The sequence below is a fragment of the Macaca fascicularis genome, chromosome 12, assembly GCF_037993035.2.
Source record: "Macaca fascicularis isolate 582-1 chromosome 12, T2T-MFA8v1.1".
Taxonomy (NCBI): Eukaryota; Metazoa; Chordata; class Mammalia; order Primates; family Cercopithecidae; genus Macaca; species Macaca fascicularis.
The window spans coordinates 89031044-89058447 of NC_088386.1; the positions used below are offsets into that span (position 1 = coordinate 89031044).

Sequence of the window (27404 nt, forward strand, 5' to 3'; positions counted from 1 at the left end):
AAGTGATTTTCAACAGCTGTATTGTGGTATAATTGATATATCATAGAAACTATATACTTTTAGTGTATATAATTTTATGAGTTTGGACATATGCATTTGATGGTGATACCATCATCACTATTAAGTAATAAACATTTCCATTACTTTCAAAGTTTCCTGTCTCTATGTGTGTTTTTGTTTTATTTTTGGATGTGTGTGCATGCATGTGATTTTGTTTTGTTTGTTTTTTGGTGGAAAGAACACTTAACATGAGTTCTACCGTCCTAACAAATTTGTAAATAAATAGTAACATATTATTAACTAAAGGCACTTGGTTGTACAACAGATCTCTAGAACTTTTTCATCTTGTAGAACTGAAATTTTATATCCAATAAACAACAACTCCCTGTTTTCCCTTTCTCCAGCACCTGGCAACCACCGTTCTACTTTCTGCTTCTATATTTTATATACCTCATATAAGTGTCATTTTACAGTGTTGGCCCATCTATCACTGGATTATTCCAACCAGCATAATATCTTCCATGTTCATCCATGCTGTTGCCTTATGTCTGTGGAATGGCTGGACACAGAGAGTTAATATTTTCAACCTTATATTATTTGAAAAGTTGTTTTAAAAACAAATTTCAGTGTAGATGAGAATAAGTACTCATATAATAAATTGATTGCAATGCCAGAGTAATAGGTCTTGACATGATGGCCTTATAGGCAACATCATATTAAATTTGGCTAATAAGGGAAAGCAAAGGAATATCCAAAAACAGGTGGAAATTAAGTAACTAAATGTCGCACATCGGATGGGTTGAGGTACTCAGGTAAAGCAATAGTTCTGTTTTAAATGTGTCATAAGTGACACATGAATACTCTTAAGTAATATATTGCTAGATCTGGGACTCATTCTCTAATCTCCAAAGTGCCTTAAATACATATAATTAGATAATGGCATTGAAAATGACTCTTTTAATATTTAGATGATTTTCCCCCACCAAATTTAGTATTTCTGTAATAGTTAACTCATATATAACCCATATATGTATATATCATTTATCTAAAATAAAGCCCATACCCTTTGCATTTAAGATAACAGGAAAGTTCATGTTTTGTTTTTATACAAATTAATTAATTCCAAATAATTTAAGGAATGTAGATGCTTCAAAGAAAAGTTAAAAAGTTTGTCCACAAGTCTTAGAACTTCTGCACAAAACTATGCTCCCCTATGTCAGTGACATGCCTATACCTCTTCCTGTGAAAAAAACTAATATTTTGTGTTATTCAGAATTGAGAGCTGATAGAAAGCATTTCTGAGGTGACATAAAATCATGGCAATCCTTCCCATATTACTTGTTATACCCACCGTTAAAAAGACATTTTAGGAGACTATCTGAAAATACTTTAAAGATTTGAGAAATGAGATTTGAAGTAAATTCTGATATCAAATGTGTGTGTGTGTATATATATATTTATGTTTGAAATAAAATAAGTATAATGTTGTTGGAATCACATTTACAAATTAAAAAAAATTCTATGGCACCTATAAATTAAACCTGCATAAAAGTAGGTCAGATTTGAAAGCTCTAGTAAAGAGTTTAAAATTTATATATGCTCTGTGCCTATTACGTTAAGGTTTATTTCCCTCAATATTTGCAAATCAATCCTTCATAGAAATTTAAAAGGGAAAAATCAATCGACTCAAGATATTTTTTAGATAATTCAATCAACATATAGAAATGCTCAGGATTATTTGGCAAATGACATAATTATATCCTGTTATCTCCCCAGGATTAAATTCCTTGAGGCCAGGTTCCTTTCACCATTTGGAAGTTTTTCTTAGTTCTTTTCTGATATGTAGGAGGAGAAAGATATAAAGATGCTTCCTGGGATGAAAATAGACTGAATGGGTTTCCTGCAGTCTCACCTGGACCTCTCCTGCAATCCAAAACCATAACTCTTTCTCCAGTACCCACACGTTGCCTGATACACGTGGCATACACTCAAACAAGAACAAGACACCATTCTAGAAATGAAGAAGCTCAAAGGTGAGCAAAAGAAGCATATATAAACAAATCATTTCAATAAAGTATGCTAAGAGCTGAGTAAATATCAAAACAGAGTACACTGGTGGGATAAAAGAGGTAGCCATGTATTTCAGTGACAGGAAAAGGTTCCCGATCCAGACCCCAAGGGAGGATTCTTGAATCTCGCTCAAGAAAGAATTCAGGGCTAGTCCATACTGCAAAGTGAAAACAAGTTTATTAGAAAGTAAAAGAATAAAAGAAAGGCTACTCCATAGACAGAATAGCCTCAAGGGCTTGATGATACGCTAAACAAGGGGTGTATTATTCATGCCTCCCCTTTTTAGACCATATAGGGTAACTTCCTGACATTGCCACGGCACTTGTAAACTGTCAGGCACTGATGGGAGTGTAGCAGTGAGGACGACCAGAGGTCACTCTCGTGGCCATCTTGGTTTTGGAAGGTTTTAGCCGACTTCTTTACCGCAACCGGTTCTATCAGCCAGGTCTTTATCACCTGTATTTTGTGCTGACCGCCTATCTCATCCTGTGACTTAGAATGCCTTAACCGTCTGGAAATGCAGCCCAGTAGGTCTCAGCCTCATTTAACCCAGCTCCTATTTAAGATGGAGTTGCTCTGGTTCACGCGCCTCTGACATTTCCAATTAAAAAACAGTCTCAGAACATAGAACAGAGTGATGATTTTTGTCTCCTTTGATTCCATGGATTTATTTTTTGTATGCATCTCAAGAGATAGTTAATTGGATATATGGTAAATAGGACACATTTGGATTATACATTTGGGTTCAGGGATAACAGAGAGGTAAGGGTGGTTTCTCTGTAATTTATGTTGGGAAGAAAGCAAAGGATGTTCTTACTGGAATCACTACTTTTTGATTTTTTAAGCATGTAATATTATTGAAATGAATTTCAGCACCATTCCACAGAGGCTGCAGCTCATGGAGGCTGCAGTGGGTGGGCTTTTGTAGTCCCCTTTTCTCTCATGGAGCCATTTAGAAGTTTTTCTTAGTGCTGTTCTGATATTTAGGAGGAGAAAGATATAAAGATGCTTCCTGGGATGAAAATACACTGAATGGGTTTCCTCCAGTCTCACCTGGACCTCTCCTGCAATCCAAAACCACAACAGCCTTCACACAGAGTAATACAAATGCAAATTATGATGAGCTCCTCTCTTTTCAGCAAAACATTTTGTAGCAACAGAAGATGACATTTTTTTTTTTTTTTCAATTCAATTCAATTCTCTATTGTTCCTGGCAGGTACTTACTATCTCTCTTTCAGAGAAAAGTATTTTCCTTCTCCTTCTTTAATCTGACTTTTAATATATTTGAAAGCAGTCTGCCTTTGGGAAGAAATATATATGTGTGTGTGTGTGTGTGTGTGTGTGTGTATACGTGTGTGTATATGTATATAAATATGTATGTGTATATATAGAGAGAGAAAGAAAGACAGAGACAAAAAGAGACAGGCTGTAGAGATCTTGAGAGTTTAACAGAAAAAAGTCTGACACTTTCAGCTAGTAACCACAGCTACAGCTTTGCTTTTTTTTAATATTAGGGTATTTAAAATTGTATGCAATTTATTTCTGTAAACAAAAAACTAAAAACAAAACAGATTTAAATGATTTCGTAAAATGCTATTACGTATATAAACAATTGTTTTTAAAAAAATCTTGGCCTGGCACAGTGGCTCACACCTGTAACTCCAACACTTTGGGAGGTTGAGGCAGGCAGATCAAGACGTCCGGGGATTGAGACCATCCTGGCCTACATTATGAAACACCATCTCAACTAAAAATACAAAAATTAGCAGGGTGTGGTGGCGCAAGCCTGTAATCTCAGCTACTTGGGAGGCTGAGGCAGGAGAATTGCTTGAACCAAGCAGGCAGAGGTTGCAGTGAGCCGAGATCCTGCCACTGCATTCCAGCCTGGGTGACATAGCAAGACTCCATCTCAAAAAAAAAAAAAAAAAAAAAAAAAAAAATCTTTGTGTGTAAAGTTTGAACACAAATTGTGTTTATTAATGGAATGTATTTTCATTGTATAAATAGATTCGTCAAGCAGTAAAGTCCTTCTCAATATGGTTCCTCTGAATAGTGAATTTTCCAGTCCATGTAAAAATATCTTTAAAAAATTTATATATCTATATATATCAGAAAAAATATTGGACATAATGATGTACAAGTGTATCAACATTTGCCAACTAGAGTAAACTAGACTATATTATAATTATATTTAATCATCGATGCCAGTTCCCATGATATGCGATCAGTATAGAGAGGTGAATAAAATAATCCTTAATTTTAATGGGTTTATAATCTGATGCAAGGAAGAATCACATATACATATTACTTCAACACAGCATGATGCAAATATGAATCCAGGAAATAAATTAAGCCAGAAAGAGATTGTTTCCAACAATAGTTAAATTACTGAGTTTAATCTAAGCTAAGTATTAAAAGGCTATGATACATGGAGAATATGACTGTGTAACTGTTCTAGTTTGGAAAGGTTACAAATGAACGTCATAACGTGTATTCTGCCATTGGCTAGCTTAAGCTGCTGGTAGCTCTTAGACTATTTTTAAATACACAAAGAATTGGAAATAATGAGAAATAACTAGGTAATGAGGTCAGTTTGTCAGAGTGCATTCTGAGATCATGGACCAGGACTTCCACCGCTTTCATTTCTAGTATAGAAAGTCGCAAGACAACTTTGCTCTGGCTTAAGAATAAGAAAAGTCATATTACCTACAAAAATCATGCTTTTAAGCCTATCAGAGAACGAAACATTCCAAAGTGATGAGGTACCCATGGAAGAAAAGAGCCCTCCGGCTGCTTTTGTCCAGGGCACAATAGCAAGAGAAAAGAAAGCTGCTATAGCCAAAGGAAGGAAGATAGAACATTTTCGAAATTTTTAAAGGCCAAGTGTGAGTTGGCATAATGGTTAATAATACCTAGGAACCCAGACACAAAGAGAGTCAATACCCACCCATCAATTCTTTCTAAGCCTTTTCCTGAGTGCTCACAAGATCGGGGCAGGGGAACGGAGAGAAGCCCTTTGGGCCGTCAAGAATGTCATGAAAGAGTGACCTCTCATAGCCAGGGGAGGGCAAGAAAACTCCAAAGTGTGAGAGAGGTGTCAAAAAATAAAGAAACCCTCTGGGCCTATCGCTGAGATTGGGACAGCAACTATGTAACCTGAGGAAGGGCATCAGAGAAGACAGATGCAGCATCTTACAATGAGTATGAAGCAGAATCAGCCTGTGGCTGGGACTGGAGGCACACTGCTGAGAGAAACCTCACTCCCAGCTCCAGCTCAAGGCACAATTTACAAAAGGTTGCTGAAACGTGAGGGTGTGGTGGAAAAATAAAGGAGAATAACCTTCAAGAACTGACTTGTTGTGACCAGGATAGTCATAAGAGCAGAGGGAAATCTTCCAGAGGCACCGGTACATAGGATCTATAAAGGTTAAAAGCGGGGCAGGAGAAAGGAGTAAGCCTGTAGGCACTTAGTTCTCAAACATTGTTAAAAGACAGTTTCTAGTTTAACAGTTAAATTATTTGAAGCCTGTAATTAACTGCATCTAACTAGAGTAACAACACAGTGAAAACCCAACTCATCTACAGACTACATTGACATTAGTGGCCTGACAACAAAAAGGACATGACCCTCTTCTGGAAAAAATATCACTTTTTCTTTCTCCAATATTCCTTTATACATAATGTCTGATGTTCAATTATAAATCGTGAGACATATATAGAAGCAAAACAGTGAGACTCATTTTCCAGATCAAATTAGTTAATAAAACAAGATGCGGCTTAGATATTGCAATTATTATTACTGAAATAAGAGCTGCAGCAGCTATTGAAAAGGTTAAGGGATCTAATAAAAAATGTACAACATGGCACATGGACTGACCAGAAATCACATTAGAAAGATGGCAAGTTTCAAAAGAGATAAACCTTGGTGCTCGAATTAAAATACAAATGGAGGTTTCTTGTGATAGGTTTATTAACAAGCAGATCCAGTGAAGGAACAAATTAATGAACATAAAGACAGATCAATAGAAAATATTGATACAATAAAGAGTAAAACAAAACAAACCAGCAAACAAAAAGATTGAGATTTGTGGAACAACAGCAAATGGCCTAACATATGATATATGCATATTTGATATCTGAGGAGAAGAGAAAGAGAATAAAGCCAAAATGAATTATTTGAAGATATAATTCCCAATAGTTTCCCAAAACTGATGGAAGACATCAAACCGCAGTTGCAAAAACTTGGCAATTATCCAGCAGAAAGGAGAAGGAGAAAGCGGTGTCTAGAAAAAATCATAGATTGGTGAAAGCCGACAGTGAAGAAAAGGTCTTGAAATCAGTCAGGAAAAAAAGGGGGGTGGTGGTGGTTGATCTCACATTAGAAAGAACAAAGACTAGAATTAAATGGAATAATATATTTAAAATGCTTGATAGAAAGACAATTCTTTCATAGTCAGCAAAATAGTTCCCCCCGGCAAAAAAAAAAAAAAAAAAAAAAAGTGAAATAAAGACATTTTAAAAGTCTGAAAGAATTTGTCTCCAGTGGACCTTTAAAATGAAAAACGCTAAAATAAAACTTTTAGGCTTCAGAAAATTAAAAAAACCCCATTTGGGAGCAAAGGGATGAGAAACACTTGAAGGGGTGCAAACGTAAGTAAATTTGTACCTAATTTGGCCTTTAAAAATTTTTTTAATACACGCACATACTACAAATACACAGATGCACACACATATATACATATTCATGTGTGTATAGCTTATATATTTATTTAAAAGACTAGTGACTACTTAAATACAAAATGGAAATAATGTATTGTGGAGTATAAGGGTTTATCAAGAAAATATTTGACAATAAAAGAAAAAAATATTGGAATAGTAGTTAAAAATTTACTATTTTAAAATTCCTAATTCTTCAAGAAATAATAGAATATGTCAATGCTATAAATAAAATACCCATACTGATATATCTGTAACAACTACTAAAATATACACACAAATACACATAAACACACAAAAAGGCATAACTAAAATATTAATATAAGGACGGAAAATAGGGAACTAAAAATATACTCAATCCATCTAAAGGAGGCAGAAATGGAAATATGGAGGAAGAAAAAAACAGATGTGACAAACTTAAAACAAACAAAAATATGTGAACTTACATATTGCCAAAATTGGATTAAATATAAATGATCTGAAAACAACAATTATACGAATCAGATTGCAATTAACCTTGCAAAACATAATCCAAATACATCCAATTTACACACACACACACACACACACACACACACACGCAAAAAAAAAAAAAAAAGTCTTTAAAAATAAGACACTTTTGACCAAGTGTGGTGGCTCAGGCCTGTAATCCTAGCACTTTTGGAGGCCGAGGTGGGTGGATCACGTGGTCAGGAATTCAAGACCAGTGTGGTCTCGAACTCCGTCTTTACTAAAAATACAAAAATTAGCCAGGTGTGGTGGCACATACCTGTAACCCCAGCTACTTGGGAGGCTGAGGCAGGAGAATTGCTTGAATCCGCGAGGCGGAGGTTGCAGTGAGCCGAGATTGCACCACTGCACTCCAGCCTGGGTGACAGAGCAAGACTCCATCTCAATAAATAAATAAATAGACTCTTTCGTTTTTGTGTTTTGTTTTTTATCTTGAGACAGTGTCCCATTCTGTCACCCAGGCTGGAGCTCAGAGTCCAGTGGTGTGATTATAGCTCACGTTAGCCTTGAACTCCTGGCCTCAAGCTATCCTCCTCCTATTTCAGCCTCCCAAAGTGCTGAAAGTACGGGCGTTAGCCACCCTGCCCAACCAGGCAGTTTAAAAACAAATAGATACAAAATAATATATAATCTAAATACTAACCATGAGAAGATTGTGGCAATTTTAACATCAAACACAATAGACCGAGAGGAAGAGAAGCACTAGAGATAAAGAAGGATTTTTTTAACAATAAAAGTCAATTCACGAAGAATAAATTTCAATCCTAAATGTATATCCTCATAATAAAAATGCAAGAATTAATGAAATTAAAGGGAGAAACACATACATACATAATAATAATTGGAAATTATAATGCCTCTCTTTCAGTGATTCATAACCCATCCATGAATAGTGGCATACAGATTCTGCTCATATTCATATACAACATTGACCAAGTTAGACCACCTGATAAGACACAGAATTTTTCTCAATAAATTTTTAAAAGTTTAGATTATTAATCAAAGACAAAATAAAGTTGTAATACACTTTACTCATGATATCCACCTGTGACAGACGATATAGGAAATTTTACTCATATAAATTGCTGTAGGTGAATCTAAGTTGCCACTATCTTTTAGAAAAATGTACATTATTTTTATGTTAAATTGTTAGTTATTTGATCCTATAATCAATGTAAAATAAAAATGCTATTATCAAAATGAATCAAACATTTTAAGTTGGAAAAAACTGCAGTGTACATCAACATAGACATGACTATAGTGTTATTATATTTATACTATGAATTAATTGAGTGAGTTACAAAGGAATTAAGAAGTTCTACGTTTTCAAGGAAAATTTTTTATACTGTTATTATCATTGTAGAGCTGATTGTGTGCATCTCTTCCCAACTCTGCAGCTTGAAGTCAGTATATTACACATGTAGTAAAGTTATATTCTTGCTTTTAAATATAAAATCATACTTTTTATCTTAGTTTAAATAACAAAAAAAGAATGAAGGAAGCAGGCAGGAGTGTTATCACTGGTAACATCAGATGTGGTTTTGGAAAATATTAGACAAATATATTCTTTAGGTAAATTATTTAAATAGATAATTCTTCATTGTTTAGTAACAGTGGGCACATTATTGTTTTATAAAATGAGCAATAATTTTAAAAATTATTTATTTGAATATTTCAAAAGGATATGTAATTTTATGATATATAATTATGTAAGATATACATACATAATTTGAACATATATATACTTAGACTTGCATAATTTAAGCAAATATTTATGTAGGTATGTTTAGTACAATGAGCATATGGGGACCCACTAGACATTATCAATAATTTGCATCTTCCTATGTACCCACTGTCTAGAGTTTTATATTTTTTATTATTACTTTACTTAATTTATTACATGAAATATATAAAACATGTTAATATGTCTAAACAATGTGTTATTGTCTTAGATTTTGAAGAAACAAAAGTGTTCTTATATGCCTCACATACTATATGCCATATATATTCTTATACAATACAATATATATACTCATATACTATATACTTATACTATTATACATATATACTATATATGCTTCTTTACCAATTATATTTACATATATAACAGATACCATATATACATACACACACACACTTATATACTATAGAGTTCCCTATATACACCCATGCTTTTGCATGCAGCTGTAGTTTATTTTAACACATATATATGAATGAATACCTATTAGCTTGTTGATTTGAAATGATGAACACTAGCGTTGTTTCCAATGTTGGGCTCTTGCAAATATTGGTGCTATAGTGGATTTTGGGGAGTGAAAGTCAAGTGACAACATTTCTGCAAAGGGGCTATGTAAATTCTTGAATTTACAGTAGTATTATTAAAATGGTTGCACCAATTTTATAAATCAATATGTAGGAGCTCTAGTGAATGAAAATCGTCTCACAAAATTTCTGTTATCAAACTATATGTTTTTCGGCAATCTACTGAGCATAATTTATATGTTTTTGTTTTTCTGGTTATTAATAATGCATCTATTTGGCATAATTTATACATGTTTGTTCTTCTGATATTAATAAATCTTTTTAAAAGCATACTGGTTGGTCATACATATTTGTTCCATTGTAAAATGTCTGCATTAATTTTCTTGGTTTTAATTTGGTTTTTTTCTTTTCTAAATGATATATAGGAGTTCTTTATATTTTTTACACTAAACCTTTGTCAACTCTCTTGTGACTTGCATCTCTAATTTGTAAATCTTAATTAACAGTTCTTAATTTTAAGGTAGAAAATGTATCCATATTTTTTGTAAAGTCTGTATTTTTTATCTTATGTAAGAAATTCTCTACCACAAAGTTAGACGCTATCCTCATATTCTTCTATATATTCTTCTAGAACTTTTCAAGTTTCACTTTTTCTAATTTAAGTTCTTAATTCATCTGGAGTTGATCTGTATATTTGAGTCATTTTAGGGAACTAATTTGTTTTACTATTTTTTAAATGTATTATATATGTAAGCTATTGTCCCAGGATCATTTGGCAAATAATCCCTAGTTTCTCTACCAATTTGCCTTAGTCAAACAATCCCATACAATCATATCCTAGTTTCATAATTTCTCTATACCTAGTTGGTTAACTTGTTCATCTCAGTTTCAGTATCACACTCTTTGATTTACTATAGCTTCATATACAGAATTCTCAAAAAACTGTAAATATTTTTGCTTTTCTAGAAACTTCTCTTCCATATAAATTTGAAAATCCATTTACCAAAGTTTTGTTAAAAATCCTATTAAATCTTTCTTAAAATTGTGTTGAATCCTTCAATCAATTTGAAAAGAGCTAACATATTTACCATACTAAAATCCTATTTTCTAAGAATATGAGCTAAACTTCCCAGTGTTAGAACTTTGTAAATATCTTTGCTGTTTAATATTTTACTTGTTATGTTTACTTTTATGTTTATTCATATCTGTCTAATAATATCTATAGATTTTTTAAAAAATGGTTCATTTTAAAATTCACACCTTGTTCCTACAATGTGAAATTGCCACTGATTTTTATGTAATGCTTCTTATAACTAATCATGTTGATAAATTCTCACTATACAAATAATGAGTCTATATATCTTTTGAATTTTCCAGTTAGAATGTTAATTTTATTTCTTTCCCTATGATTATTTGCTTTTGATTTATTTCCTTTGTTATACTCCTTTGGCTGGAACTTGAGTATGATGTAGACTAGAACCTGTAATAATGTCAACTCTGTTATATTCCATGTTTACAAATAAATTATTTTCAAAGATTCTCAATTGTGTTTGTTATTAATTTTTAATATATATTATTTATTACATTTAAGGCTTGCTATATTATTATGAAATATATTGAATTTTAGAAAATCTTTTTTTGTGGCTGTGAGATGATTGTATTATTTTTCTCCTAGGCTATTAATGTGGTAGTGGCATTTATAACTTTCTAATGTTACAATACTCTTGCATCGCTTTTATAATCTCAATTTTGTCGTGATGTATTAAATATTTTTAAATATTTAAAATTTTATTTTAAAAACACTGCTACATTCCAGTTGCTGATATTTGTAAGGATTATGGCATCTCTATTTATTATTATGACTAAGATAGGGTTTCAGTTTTCCCTTAACAAAACTCTACAAAGGTATACTAAGTTACAACACTTTATTCTATAAGGTTAAAATTCACTTCATATGATGAGTCTGACTGTATATACCCTCTTTATCAGTTGCCTAAAGGAGTTTGTATAACAATAGTCCATTCCTTGAGATTCTGGTAAGATGTGCCTATTGATCAACACCCAGTGTTTTATTTATTAGCATCTGTTAACTATTGTTTCCTTGAATTTTCTTTTGAATCAATTTTTTATTTTATTTGTTCTAGACATTTGAACATTTAATCCATGGTTTCATATGCATTTGCATATACTTTTCTACATTCTTGCATGGTTTGATCACTTCTCTTTTTGTAAATGTTTTCATTTGTATTTACTTCTTCCTTCCCTAGTTATCTTAATCAATCTTGCTAGAAATTTGGCATTTTATTAACACTTTTCGGAGAAGCAAGTTTTAGCTCTGTTTATCCTCTCTATTGTATCTGTTTCCTGGATTGCTGTTAGTCATGCTAGTTGTCCATCTATTACCTCTTAGCACCAAATCTAGTCTTCATTGTCCTGCTTGTGATACTGCCAGATCTCTCTCTTCCCAGCGGTCTCAAAGCCCTGTGAACAGAGGACACAGGAGAGGTGCTTCAGATGAAAGAGGCATTATCTTGCAGATTCTGGTGTGCTTTCTAACTTCCAGTTCTAGAAGGTGTTTGGTTGATACGTGGGACACCCAGTGACCCTCACCCTCAGCATGTTTGATAGTACCCACACGGGCACTACTAAAGTTCCCACTATAAGTTCCATGTGTGCCCTCGCTAGCTTCCCAGTATTGAGTTCAGCAGTCCTCCTCCTACCCTACCCCATTTAACCTGGCCACATTACACAGGTGACTTCCTAACAAGTTTGAAAGACTCCTTCCTTACGAGTTTCATTAATACCTCGGAGAGGAGCCCCAGCCCCTGGCTCCCTGACCAACAGTATAAGCCTGCAGACTGTAGGGCAGCCCAGGCCTGGGGCAACCCAACAAATTTCTCTGCTCTCCAGAGATGACGCCAAGCGCACCCTCTCCGATAGATCCTGAATTCCAGCCTTAAGAGGGAGACCTTCTACCATGATTCTTCCCTCCTTGAGTTCATTCCCATAGCCCTAAAATATTCTCATAGTTATCTTTTTACTCCCTAGTAGTAATTAATTCTTTGTAAATAGTTAATGATTCTTTATAACTTACGACACTTGTGTGATTTCTGTCTCATAAAACATTGTTTTGATTATCTACTCACTGCTTTCTTTTAGTTTTTAAAATTAGGTTTTTAGCATCTAAATTTGAAAAATGAGCTTATTATTTTTTAGCCTTTTTGTCTTTTATAAGCATTTAAAGTTACAAGAATCCCTCTGAGTACTGTTTACTGCCTCACATATATTTTGAAATAAATATTTGGAAATTTTCTAAAGTGACTTATTGTTTTTCCCATTAATAGTTTTGCCTTTGATACCCAAGTTTTTATTAGTATGTGGTTTTTTGGCTCCTAATTTTAATTGCACCAATATTATGATAATTTTAGAAATGTCCTGATATTTCGAGAAGAATTTTTTTTAAACTGAGTAATATGACTTCATGATACACACACTCCATGTGTGATATACCTAGCATGGTATATGGGTTTTTGTGCGTCTGGTGTAAACAAGTGAACTAGATGGTGTAAATGCTGATAAGTTCTCTGATGAAATTAAAATTATGGAATAGAGTAAAAAATTATAGGCAGAAGTAGTTTATTTTAGTTGAATGGGCAAAGATGGTCTCTCTTATAAGGTTACATTTGAACTGGGCAGGGATATCTTGGATTTTGACTGCAGTAATAGTGGAAGAAGGGTCGGACTTGTTGCTGGGTGTGATGATCCATTTCAACAGCTGATAGGAAGATCCTTTCACATATCTTTTCTCTTCTTGGAGCCCTCTTCCTCTCCATCTTCACTTGTTTACTTTCCTGTTGTGTTGATATTCATTCCTTCCTCCTTGGTTATAGTCAGTAGGTTAACTTCTCTATGATTCAAGTGCTCCACTTGGAGGAGAGAAAGGTGTGTCTGCTCTGTATCACCCAAATGGAAGAGATATGATAAACAAAAATAAATGTGATACCTCCACAAATTCTCCAAAGTCTCCCCTGAAGAATCAACATATATTACCCAGCCAGGCAGGTTGACTCATACCAGTAATCTCAACATTTTGGGAGGCCAAGGCAGCAAGAGTCCTTGAGTCCAGGAGCTCGAGACCACCCTGGGAAACATAGTGAGACCCCATCTCTAAAAAAGTTAAAAAGATATATGGCTTGGCATGTTCGTGTGCAACTGTAGCCCTAGCTACTCAATAGGCTAAGGAGGGAGGATCACTTGAGCCCAGAAATTTAAAGCTGCACTTCAGCTTGGGCGACAGAGCAAAACTCTGACTCTAAAAAATATGCATATAAAACAATACCTACCTACCTCTATAACTCTAGAATCATACCTATTTTTTTCTTAATCTTCAGTTCATGTCTGCACACTTTAGGCTCTGAATTATTCTTAAATACAATCTCCTTCAGCTGCCATCTTTCACAGAATCACCATAGTTTTCAATCAAGCAGGAATAGATTAAAAACAATAATTCTGTCTGGACATGGTTACTCACTCCTGTAATCCCAGCACTTTTGGAGGCCAAGGCAGGCAGATTGCTTGAGCTCAGGAGTTTGAGACCAGCCTGGGCAACATGGCGAAAACCCATCTCCACAAGAAACAGATAAATTAGCCGGGCATGGTGGTATGTGCCTGTGGCCCCAGCTGCTTGGGAAGCTGAGATTAGGAGGATCACTTGAACCCAGAAGGTCAAGGCCACAATAAGCCATGATAACACCACTGCACTTCAGCCTGGGTGACAGAATGAGACTCTGTCTCAAAAAAAAAAAAAAAAAAAGAAAAGAAAATTCTTCTGCATTTGAACAGAAGGAAAAGACAAGCATATGTGCTCAGTGCGCCTTCCCTATTTCATTAGTTCTTTGCTTAAATCTACATGTACATCTTCTAAAATACAGTACTTTAATGTATTTTCTAATCAAAATAAGATGTTTAAAGAGAATAGACTTAATAACGATTCTTATTTTACTTTGAATTGTATTAACTTTATTCAGAAATGTGAGTTTTTTAGTAACTATAGTAGACTTTTACAGACTTACGATGACATTTTTTTCTTTTATAATATCAAAGAACCAACAGCTGTTGTTGAATTGAGTATTTTGTTCCTTCACCATCAGTGTTATTGCACTGGATTTCACCATTTCAGTCACATCTTTTTTATATATATTTATAAAGGACACTTTTAATACTAATTTGTTTTTTATCCAAGGTGAAACATAGCCTAATGTGGCATGATTTACAATCAAAATTCTTGTTCTTTCCAGTCCATCATTCCAGACATTGATGGAAGTATAAAACTCTAACTTTAAGATTAATCCTGTAGGACACTAGTTATATCCCCTGCCTCCCATCTGACCCCTGTTTATTGCTTTCTGATTATAATTTGCTGACATAATAGCTGTGTAATCTAAACTGTATTTTGCAAGTACATTGATAAGAATATTAGGCTTAAATATACTATAGACTAGGGACTCAGAAACCTTGCTAATGTTACATTAATGTTAGTACATCACAGTGGTGATGTACTAACACCTTGGAATTTTACTTGGCAGTTACTCAAAGTAAAATAGTAAGGAAGTTACCAACCATCTGTCAGTACAGCTGGATGAGGGTAACAAGTTCATAACAATGAGAAAACAAATTCAAAGCAATGGGTGATCATTGGTGACATTTCAAGAAAGGCTTTGGCTATAATATACCATTAGAAAAAATCTAAACTCTTGCTTCATGATACTCACAAATATCTATTTTCCCCTATTGCTGGTTAATACTTTCAGTAAATAATCTGAGAATATTATTACTACAGTGGTGAAATGTTTTTCTATGCTTACCTTTCAAGAGCAGAAGAGCAATTTTAATATTCAATAGGCATTCTTGCTATCTCACAAGTATTGGTAAGTAAATAATTTCCTCACAGATATAAATAGAGTAATACTTTAAAACCTTAAATAAAACTACTTACCTGGCTATCCATTAAAAAATTGATACAGACTAAAATGATTAACAAAAAGACAGATAGGAAGTAAGCAGTAAATTTTCCCAAATACCAGTAGAACTTCCATACCTCTATACTATTCAAACAGTTTAAATAATTTGCCACCCTTTATTCTACATATGTTAGACTTGTCTTGAGTCCTATTTCTACCAGAATGAATTGCAGCAAACAGAAAATACTAGCAGAAAAAGATGTAGTGAAAATAAGTTGGGTCTTACAAATCATCAAATTGACCAAAGGAATTGAAGTTATCACTGAATGTGAATTTCAAGATCTCATTACAACAAGTTAAAGATCAGGAATCTGAATCTACTGTGTCCACTGTACCACAAATGATTCTCACTTGCACAGAGAATGTATCAAACTTATTTTGGAATTTTTTTATTGGTTTACTACATATTGTATATAAAATATGTTTATGGGAGAAGTGTATATTAGTTTCTATAAGAGAGTTTCTTGAAGGTAGCATCTTTTCAATAGCAGGATTATTGAAATGTAAGGAACAAATAAACTCACTAAAAAAGCTAGAAGTGAAGACAATGGTTAAGACTTAGAGTTGAAGTGTGATTTTAGCATATGCCATTTTCTATACTCTTGGCCACCTTTGTGAACCATGGAACAAAGTGTGGCTCAGACAATAAGCAAGTCATTGCAGTTACTTGAGATGAAAAATTCATAGAACAAAGAGTGTGGGAGAAAGTATACAGTAAGTTGTAGTGATTTATTACTTATTCCACTTGCATCATATCTTCCCAAATTTTTGCATATTTTATAATTTTTAATTGTCTATTTGACATTCTGAGTGATGCAATTGAGAGAGTGTAGATTTGGGGTATTTTTTTACTTTAAAAGTTGAGTTTTGTAATAGCAGGATTTAAAAGTACTAAAATTCATCTTCATTTTCTCTGACTCAGTTTAACACCTTTATTTTCTTTTTATTTCTTTTTATGTCATTGTTTTTCTCTCATGTATTTCTCCCATGAAATTGTAGTCTAGGGCTTAATCTTTATTTTAATGACTCACCTTTCAGAACTCTTATCTGGAATTCTTGAAATGCTCAGCAAGATCTTGTTAATCTGGTTTGGGAGAAACGTCAACATATACCAGCACAACAAAATCCCAGTACTTTTGATCATCCCAGTGGCTGCATGAAGTATTCCTTGTGTGCATGTCCTTGACATGCACAGCTGAGTCATTACCAAAGACCCAAGGAGAATCCTGAAGCACTCTTCTGGAGATACCTCCTAATAATACCCCCTTTCTCTTATATGCACCACACACATATTCTAACTACTTCAGCAAGATTGCATGTTATCTCTGCCTCTTCAGCTGAGCTAGGCTGCAGCTGGCTGCATGAGTTCCACCTTCCTAAGCCGCAGTCTGGAAAAATGTTCCCAAGAAGGTTGCCAGGGTGAGAGTGCTGCTCACTTCATTTGCTTCTTTGAGTTCTAGGATCACAGTCCCCTGTTTTGTCATCTAATAGTTTTTTAAAAAGAGGACTTATGTTCAACATTTGGTTCAGTTTTAAAATTCTCTACAATGGGAAAGTAAGTGTCATGAGAGTTTGTTTATAGGTGAATTTGGTAAGGGTAGCTATGTGGACAAAAACTGTACAATGTTGGAGTACTTCCTAAAGAAAATTGTTTTAAATACACTTTTGTTTGGAAAACCAAAAAAGCTCAAACTTATTTTAATATTGTATTTTTTATTCTTTCTTTACCTTTTTGACAAGAAAAAGACTTGAATAATTTCATGACTTATACTATGTCCCTATTCTTCACTACATTCATATGTAGTTTATTATTATATTGGAACACATTGTTAGAAAACTCAAATACGGAACCCTATTGTGAATAAGTTAGACTAAAATCACTTTTTCTCTGATAAAAATGAAATTAAAGGTACAATACTTATCTTTCTGTAACCACCTCTTAATATTATTTTCATATTTTTGAAATATTAGTAAGATTATATCATACTCTGAAATAAAGTATTTTATTTAAATTACAATGGAAATACATTAAAAACTTTATAATAAGTGGTTACAAATTACCTTTGTTTCTTGTGTTTCCATCTGCTCATATAAAATTTCTAGCAAAATACCTGCAGCCCACTTACACCAGTAAGAGTTTCTCCAGATTGCTAAAGATGTCTCAGTAGTCCTCAGAAACAAATCCATTTCCACAGTATGCCTACTATATCACTATATGTCACTAGTACGCTATGTGGGTCTACCTGGTTTAGATGTCCCAGACTGTCATAGTCCCCACTGCTTTCCCATGTTAGGTGCTAAAGCTGCTCTACTTGGTGCAAATTCAGATAACCTAACTTCTACTCAGAATCACTCCTCTCTCAGACAGAAAATATTTCTCATGGGTCAAGCTTAACATTTCTAGACCCCTTTCCACTAAAATGGGTTCTAACCAAAAACATTCTTTAACATCTTTTCTAACAAAACACACACATATACACACCTCTTAGTTCTTCTTTTCTGTTTTCTGGGCATGTCCGTGGAGAATTATATCAAAACTTCATTGCTATACACAAGCTCAGTAAATTTCTAGGATGAATCTTGGCCCGTATACAAATAGTCCTCTAAGGCTGATGAATCCACCTTGTTGAACCACTTTGGTTTTGTAAAATTCTGCAGAAGAATGACTGAAAAACGAAGGCTCAAACTGACACAGTGCTACACTAATAATAGTGATATTTAATGCCATTTACAAAATGAATCTGATGTGTTTACATTTATTGAGGCTAATATATGAAATGGACAGAGCAACGTATCATGATATTTAAGAGTACAGCATTTGACTTAAGATAAATTAAACTTTGATTCCTGGTTTATTCATCTACTACTGTGCAATAATTTCACAAATTATTTTATTTTCTAAGTACTGATTCTTTCATCTGTAAAATAATACCTTATAGAGTTGATGTCAGCAATATATGAACAATGTCTTAAAGCATCTCATGCATACCTAGAATAACATAGGGACTCAGTAGATAATAGGTATTGGAGGTCGCGGTAATGGTAATAGTAGTACAATTAATAGTTGGAGATAGTAATGGTGACGGTAGCACAGTAATAAGAGCAGTAATCGATGTATTTTCTAGACATCACAAGTACAGAGAATTATCTGCAATTCAATACCCAAAGGTAAGAAATTAGAGTGTCCTTTTATAATATGATATACATTCGGTAAACTCTGATATTAACTATAAAGAGATTATGAGAAAATAAAGTTGGGGCAATTAACTCAAAACAAATGCAGCTTTGTAACTAAAGTCCTATAAAAAAATAGCTTAAAAGTTTTAAATTGCTAATAAGTCATTAAAAATACTTCAAAAACAGAGAACTTTATTTTAAAAGAAGAGAAAGATGAAGATAGAGTAATAAAGAGTGTAAGGAAGAATTGTGGTTACTAAGTAATGGAAACAAAAGCAAGACTCACAAGTCTAAGTAGCCAACAGGAAGAACACTGAGAGAATGGTGTTATGCATAGCACGCTAGCTCTTTGTCTCCTGCTGCCTCCTATTTTGCTAATACGTTTTGCATTTAGCTTCTACTACTTAGTGGCACACCAGAGTGACCATGTTAGAAAAAGTCATGTATAAACCAGTAAAATCCAGTAAGATGCATTTTCTCTATTTACTAATCACAAATGAACTAAATATGCATTGTAACACAATAGATTATGTCAAGTGCTTTAAAATTGGTTATGGCAAAAAAGTGTCGGCTTACAGAGAATACAGCAAGTAGCAAAGTGTATTGCTGCTGAAAAACTACTAATAAATTTTTGTATTTTTTTCCCGCTATTTGTAGAAAAGGGTTTGCTAAACCTAAAACTTAGCAGTTTTTAATATAAGAACTATGAAAAATATTGACTGGTCTCTGGTATAAAATTTGCATATTAAAAATTAATAATGAGTTAGCATATAGAATTAATTTTGACTTGAATACATACCACAATAATTTGGATTTATTGAATAAACAATTTAGTAGTAAGATAAGGTTGAACATTTTTCTTGAACTTCGATTGTGTGTGTGTGTGTTTGCACGCGTTCGTTTCTTACACTGAGGACATTACCAGTATTGGATTTTTACACGTAATATAATAGTATGAAATTTCCTTAATAATAGAGTATCAAATACATTTAGTAAGATTTATTTCATATAATTTCATATAGAAAAACCAATTTATCAGAGAATTGTGAAGTTGTTCATTAGGTAATTTAACTATTATTTATCAGAAACTCTTAAAACACTTCTCCAGAGACTCAGCGTTCTGAGAAATAGGATATGGAAATTAATCTTTTATCTCATAATGAATCATTAATAACATTATATAAAATAGAGAAGTAGTAATGATCACACTCTGTAATTGCAATTACTTTATAACTTAGAGTAACAGTAATGTAGAAATGGATATCATATTTATTTACGTCCTTTCTTATTGAATGAAGTATTTGAGATGGCATAAATTACAAAATGTGAATATTCAGTGATCAGAGAATAAGGTGACAAAATGAAGGGAAAGCCTATAGTTGCTAGAAAAGTAAACTACTTTGTTCTGAGATCTGTTACATTCAATACAGAATAAAAAAGAGAGATAGAAACATAATGGCTTGCATATCTCTAATTAGCTCATAAAACTGTAACATACCTTTATAAAATACTAATGTTTTCCTATCATACTATTTGCAACTTTTGGTCACAAGCATCAAATAATTGCTTGTTTTGTTAGTTAAGATAAAATAGGTGTGTATTGGAAATAACAAGGTCAGTTTGAAGAGTCAAAGGACAGGAAAAGATTTGGGCTTTTGGAATAAAGGCATAGAATGGCAAGTTCTAGGAAACATAGAAAATTTTCTCTTGACCTCTTTTCTCTGGTCCACTGTTTATCTACGTTACTATCTTTCCTCCACAAAAAGGAGTGATAAGGGGAATGTTTAGAGGTAGTAATGTAATCCAGTATTTGTAAGACAATGTAAACTACTACAACAAACACTCCTTGAAATATATAATGGCTCAAACATACTATAAGTTTTTTTGTTATTATTGTAAAGTCAAAAATGAGATGTTACTCAAGAACCCAACATCTCTTTATCTTGCCACTGTATTGTATTCAAATTGGTTTTCCAATAACATGATACTCTCCTACAACTAGATGGTAGAAGGCAAGAGAACAGAAGCGTGGAAAGCATGCATAAGTAAATCCTGCAAGTGATGCAAACAACTTCCACTCCTGGTCCATTACTAGGACTCATCACATGGCCACATTTAAATGCAAGGGGTTGGGGGTTTTATTCAGACATATGGCCCAGAACAAAGTAGAATATCTAAGAAGACTCTATCAGAAAACCTAACAAAGTAGGGAATCAAGAAACTCCATCTAAAATTTAAAAAATATAATTGAGGTTTCATTGTGTTATTTGAAAACATTGTGATAACCAAGATAAATTAAAAATGAAAAGGGGGAAGAGTAATGTATAGTATAATTGAGCAAAACTCCTATTTTATTGTATGTGTCAATAACAAATGTCAATCTGAATTACCCTCCCGCTTCTAAAAAAGTTGTTCTTTATGTAAAGGGCAGAAAGAAAAACAGAAAAATGTCAAAGAGTTTCTCTTTGGGAGTTGGGACCTGATAATGTGAGCATGTACTGGGAAGGTGGGGTTTGGAATGCTTTGTTTGTTTGCTTGTTTTTAAATAAATCTTTCTATATTATTTATTTTATACTATGTGTATGATAAAAATGAAAATAAAATATTAAAGAATGCATTAGTTTTCTGTTGCTGCTGTAAGAATTTCCAAAACTCAATTACTTGAAACAACGAAAATTTATTATTTTACATTTCTGTAGTATATAAGTGCAACACAGGTCTCCACAGAGGTTTCCATTTCCTTGTAGGCTGACAAATGAAGGCTGTTCCCATCTTCTGGGCACCACCCTTACTCCCTGGCTCATGTTTCCTTTCCTCCTTCTAAAAAGCTAGCAAGGGCAGATTGAGTCCTTTCCATATTTGAATCTCTCTTTCTCTTTTCTTTCCTCTGATCCACACTTCTGCTTTCCTCATCACTTTCAGGAAGTCACATGATTAGGTTGTACCCACAACCTAATCCAAATATCTCAAGATCCGTATCTTATTATATCTGCAAAGTCCCTTTTGCCATAGAGTAACTTATTCACAGGTTCTGGGGATTAGAGTGTGGTATCTTTGGGAGAGTATTATGCAGCCCATTACAGAGAAATACATCTTTCTATTTTTTTGAAATTCACTCATTAAAGACATTCATTTTTAAAAGGTAAACTGTAATCAAGTAAATGAGAATAAGTTTTCTTCTAATTTAAAGGAAAATATAACAATAAAATATAAGATATGTGAAATTAAACAAATTAAGTGCTTAAGAGAAATTAGGAGATTAAGAATAAGAGAATTAAAACTCACAACAGAATATAAAAATTTTGAAAACATCATAAAATTAATAGGTAACAAAAAACTAATTAAAATTTTAATGCTAAATAGGATAAGAATATTAAATAATAAAAATCATAAATTGAATAGAATATTTAAAGCAATGAAAATATGCATAAAGTTAAATATTTTTTCCAACTTTTTCTTTTATTTCTCACCTCCCTCCCACCTTTTTCTCCTGAGAGCCCAAAGTTCATTGTGCAAAGTCTTACAACTTTGCATCCTGATAGCTTAGCTCCCACTTATGAGTGAGAACATACAATGTGTGGTTTTCCATTCCTGAACTACTTTCCTTAGAATAATAGTCTCCAATCCCATCCAGGTTGCTGTGAATGCCACTATTTTCTTCCTTTTTACGACTGAGTAGTATTCTATCATATATATCTCACACAGAAACTTAAACATTGTTTTCCTATTAAAAATCACACAAAAATGAAATTAAGTGACGTTTTATAAAATAGGCATGGAATATTAATTCTGAAAGATCAGAAAAATGTAAATACTATATTCACAAACACTAAAATGTCTCAATGACCAAACAAATAACAATACAAGCTTTACCTTCTTATACTCATCAAAGCTACTGCTCTGAACAGAGAAACAAATGTCTTTTTTGAGGCATTTTCCCTGCCGGTTGAAAACGGAGACAAATCAAAGAGGTCTGACAAGCTTGTTCATAGTACTGCAAAATGGAAAGCTATTTTAACCCTGAAGAGTCGGTGTAGCCAGATAATCAGGGACATATTAGCTCCATTGCTGTAAATTTGCCAGAGCAATTAATGAGCTCTAGAAAATGGATGAATCATTTTAGCAATAAAGGGTCTCCTTGTTACTTTATCTTGAACAGATTACCTTGAACAGATTAATAAACAATGGAGATTACAACGTGATGATAAAATTATATGATTGATTTAAATGATTCTGCTTAACTTCTTCAACAATATAACATACAGTTTATCTAAAAGTCATCAGGTTATTTTAAATATCTTATGAAAAGGGGAAGAACATTTCAAAACGTATTTTTCTCTATATTATTCAATTTTACTGCTAATATTACAGTTACATTAATAAAGGTTTTAGAGGAGTTTTGACTATTAGGACAGATGTATAGCAACACTTACATTTTATCATATGAGTATTTAATATCTAAGAGAGTTTTTGTTTTAATCAATAGTCAGTTTTTTAAGATTATGAGCATCAACAAAGATTATGAATATAATAACCCGTTTTCCCTTGCAACTCTAAATGCCTGCGATAAATCTAGTGAATTTTCCTATAATCTTGTATGTTTTCAAAATTAATAGTGCTCAATTCCTTTTGTGCGTTGACTGATATTCAATTAACTTATGTTTGAAAGATTAAATTCCACTGAACAATTAATACCATTTGCAAACTTAGTTAATTAAATTTCCTTGAAACATTTTAAACTGGTAAGTTAAATTCTAAAATAGCTGAGTCTCTAAGGCATTTCAAATTTCAAAGATCTTAAAACATAGACCAATTGTACTCAGATTTAAGACAAAAATAATATTTGCTTATCTAATTGAGTACCCTACTTATATGTAATCCCAAACAAAACTTTTGAATGATTTTAGCTTTATCGTTATTATGCTTATACTATCATATATTAGCAAATCATTGTATCAGTCATGGCCTGGTTGTAAAGAAAACAATCTGGGAAATGTAGAAGTTTTAATTAAGGGACTACTTACTGAGATAAGAACAGGGCTAAATGGAGAGAAAATGAAAACTGCAGTACCCAGAGATTTAGAGAGCTGTAAGTCCATACTACTCTTAGGGCTGAAAAAGCAAGGGAAGGAAACAGTAATAATACTGTTAAGCTGGAAGGTGTTAAGAATGGGCTTCACCGTGACAGCTATAGTTGAGAGTAAGCAAAGTTTGAGATCTAGACACCAGAGCTCTATATTAGATTGATCCTCATGACTACTGGTATACAAAGAGTAACAGACTTCTAGAACTCTTCAGTGAGATAGCTGAAAATGATATTTTTATCAAGGATTAAGTCAAATGTTTTCATTAACATTTCCTTCACATTCTGGAGATATATATTTTTGCATATATGTACACAAAAATATGTTTATATATAATATTTCAACTTTTAAAATATTAAATTTGATATACAATTAGATAAGTACCTATTTAGATTTGAACTCTTGGGTCTTCAATTACACCCCTTCATCTTTTTGTTTGAGACAGGGTCTTTCTCTGTTGTCCAGTCTGGAGTACAGCAGTGTTATCATTGCTCATGTGTGGCCTCTCTTCTCTCAAGCGATCCTCCCATCTTAGCCTCTAGAGTAGCTGGAACTACAGTTGCATGCCACCACATCTGACTAATTTTTTTGCATTCTGTAGAGAATGGGTTTCACCATATTGCCTAGGCTGGTCTTGAACTACTGGGCTCAGGTGATCCACCCATCTGGGCTTCCAAAAGTGCTGAGGCTACAGACATGAGCCACCGTGCCAAGCCGCCCCCTAGTCTTTTATAACCCGTGCATTGCATTAACCACAATTCTATTTTCATTCTCAGAGACCACATAACTCTTCCAGGACTCTTTACTTATATTGAAACTTCACCATAGAATGTCTTATATAACTTTCTTTGTAAATTTTCATGGTTTTGCTCTCAGGGTTTGGAGAAATTAACTTTGGGATTAAGCATTGGCCACTGATCCCCTGATTTGAGCTGAAAGCACCTCAATGATTCTTTAGCTGAGATTCTTTGAAAGCAGGTGGATCTGTCAAACCATTCATTACCCTGCACTGGGTTGAATGGTGACTTCCAGAAGATATGCTCACTTACACAGAACCTGTGGATGTGACTATATTTGGAAAAAAAAATTGCAGATGTAATTAGTTAAGAATTTCTAGATGAGATTGTCCTGCATTATCTGAGTGGTCTCTAAATCCAAAGACAAGTGTACTTCTAAGAGACCCAACAATGATTTCATTGAACCAGAATTTAAGACTACCACTCAGCCACTTTGGGCTCCTTGTGCCTTGAATTAAAGACAGAAGAGGAAGTGACTCAATGAGAAGGTCATAGGAAAACCAAGACAAATTGTAGTAATACAACCACAAGGGATAGTGACAACCATTAGAAGCTGGGAGATGCAAGAAAGGATTCCAGAAAAAGTGTGGCCATGCATAAACCTTGATTTCAGACTTCTGGATGCCAGAATTGTGGAGAATAAATTTCTGCTGTATTAAGCCACACAGTTGTGGTAATTTGTTGTGGCCACCCTAGGGAATGGGTACATATTTTCTTTACATTTTGCATTCAGAAACCAATCCTATCTCGCTAAATTATAGTCATCATTATACTCAGCAAGATCAAATCTTTTAGATTCAATTTTGCTTACTGAACTAAAGACAAATTCTTCATCTGATTGTATGAGTATTCGTAACAGATCCAAACCTTTTTTTATTCAACACACAGATCATTCACTGTTCCTTGAAAATATCCCATGGTTTCCTGAGAATGGGATGTTTTTTATGGAAAATGCTCATTTGTTTAATTCCATCTCTGAATATTGATATCTCACCTGTTTTTCTGTAATCCTAATAGCTATCTGTCATGGCTTAAGTCAGAAGCAGAATCTGAAATAAGGATATATGTGCTTGTGATTTATTAAGAAAATGCTCCTAAGAGAAAAAAGTAAAGAAATGAAAGAAGCAAATCAGGGAAGAAGACTTCAAAGAGTGTGACTTTATACCAAATTCCTACAGACGAAACGCTTCAGGATGTGGGAACACTAGTGTGTAAGTTACTTTCAGCATTGTCCTATGGGGGGAGCAGAGTGGGGCTCACCTATTCTCAAATGTGTCAATTACTTCTGGTTTTCAATAGCAGCAGGCAAAGTGGGGTCACCGGACCTTCTAAAGGCGGAGGGAGTCCTGTGAAGAATTGCAGGTGCCGCCCAGTGGAAGTAACTGTTCATCAAAGCAGAACACCCGAGTCATCCTCTACACAGTATTGCATGCTTGGAGGCTTTTCTGATCTCAGCTCTCTTCCAAACCTGCTCTGAACTTCACCCTACCAGCTGATAATAGTTATAAAAGTTTACATATGACTCTGAGGACTGTAAAAGGCTTCTAGACTCAGCAACAGAGAAATTTGGGCTCTAATTCCAGGTAAATTTTCTAAGTTCATTCATGGAAGATTTTATTTTCTCTTCATTATGCTTCATATAAATCTTTCCAGTTGTACCCCGTTTCCTCTACTAAAGAATATTTATATATGTGTCTTACCTCCTTCATGTTAGTGCTGAATTAAGACAGTGATATGAAGGAGAGTATTTTAATACCTTATCTTTACATACTTTCAAGAAACTAAGAGTTCCTTGTATAATAGAATCTCAAACATATTAATGATGTTTTATTTAATTAAATCAAAAATTTGTACTTTCTAGCATATAGCCTCATACAACTTTCAGTTTTGCTATTTTTAGCAAAATTGTTGATTTTATTCATAAAATAGTTATTTTTCTTGGCAATTGTGCCAATTTTAGTCCACTTGCTATAAGATAATCTACAGAATATTTGATAACTAGCACATGTCAGATTTTTCTAGACTCACATTATAAGAGGTTATATTACAAAATATTGATAGAAGTGTATGATCCAGCAATGATTGATTTATGAAAAATGATATTGTCAGACAAAAAATCAGACTCTTGGTATAGCATATTTTATTGGAATTGTATTCAACACTCTACCTATTGCCATTCTTAGATTTACTTTAAAAATGTTAACTGGCTTTTTGTTCACTTGTCAAATTTTAAAAATGATAATCACTATAATTGACCTATCATACATTGTTGGTACAATATGTAATGTCTATTAACATCCCTTCATTATGGGGGAAAAATTAATACAATGGATTTATGTACACATAATCCTCAAACTTATTAGCTGTATGTCCTTGGACATAACATCCCTTTGCTTTAGTTTCCTGACTTGTAAAATAGATTGCAAAATGTCTTTCCCATAAGACTGTGTTACAATTAAGTGTATATTTTCAGATAAATCACTTAGGAAAGACTCTGACATGTAATACCTAGCAAAGGTAGGCCATTTTTACTTCTTATGTTAAGATAATAATAGAGAAAAAGGTCGTTTTCATTGTTCAGATAAAGAAGACACTGCTTAACTATGTTAATGAACATACTACTTTGTGTCTGTATTGACTTTACACATACAAAATTGGGTGGAAGAACTTTTTTCTCTATTGCTAGGTCATATTTTTTCAAATTAAACTTTCTTTTTAAGATAATTGCAGAATTACAACTAGGATACTGACATTGATACAGCCAAGA

General features: G+C 33.4%; 1 long non-coding RNA gene across 1 annotated transcript in view; it reads right to left on the reverse strand.

Moving 5' to 3' along the window:
* Nucleotides 1-13191: 13191 nt before the first annotated feature.
* LOC123567929 (uncharacterized) overlaps nt 13192-27404 on the reverse strand; it is a 342808-nt gene continuing 328595 nt past the window's right edge. The window contains exons 3-4 of the long non-coding RNA XR_010579764.2: nt 18062-18245; nt 13192-13512 (exon numbers count right to left, since the gene is read on the reverse strand). This is a non-coding gene — a long non-coding RNA (uncharacterized lncRNA). The remainder of the gene's footprint in view (nt 13513-18061; nt 18246-27404) is intronic.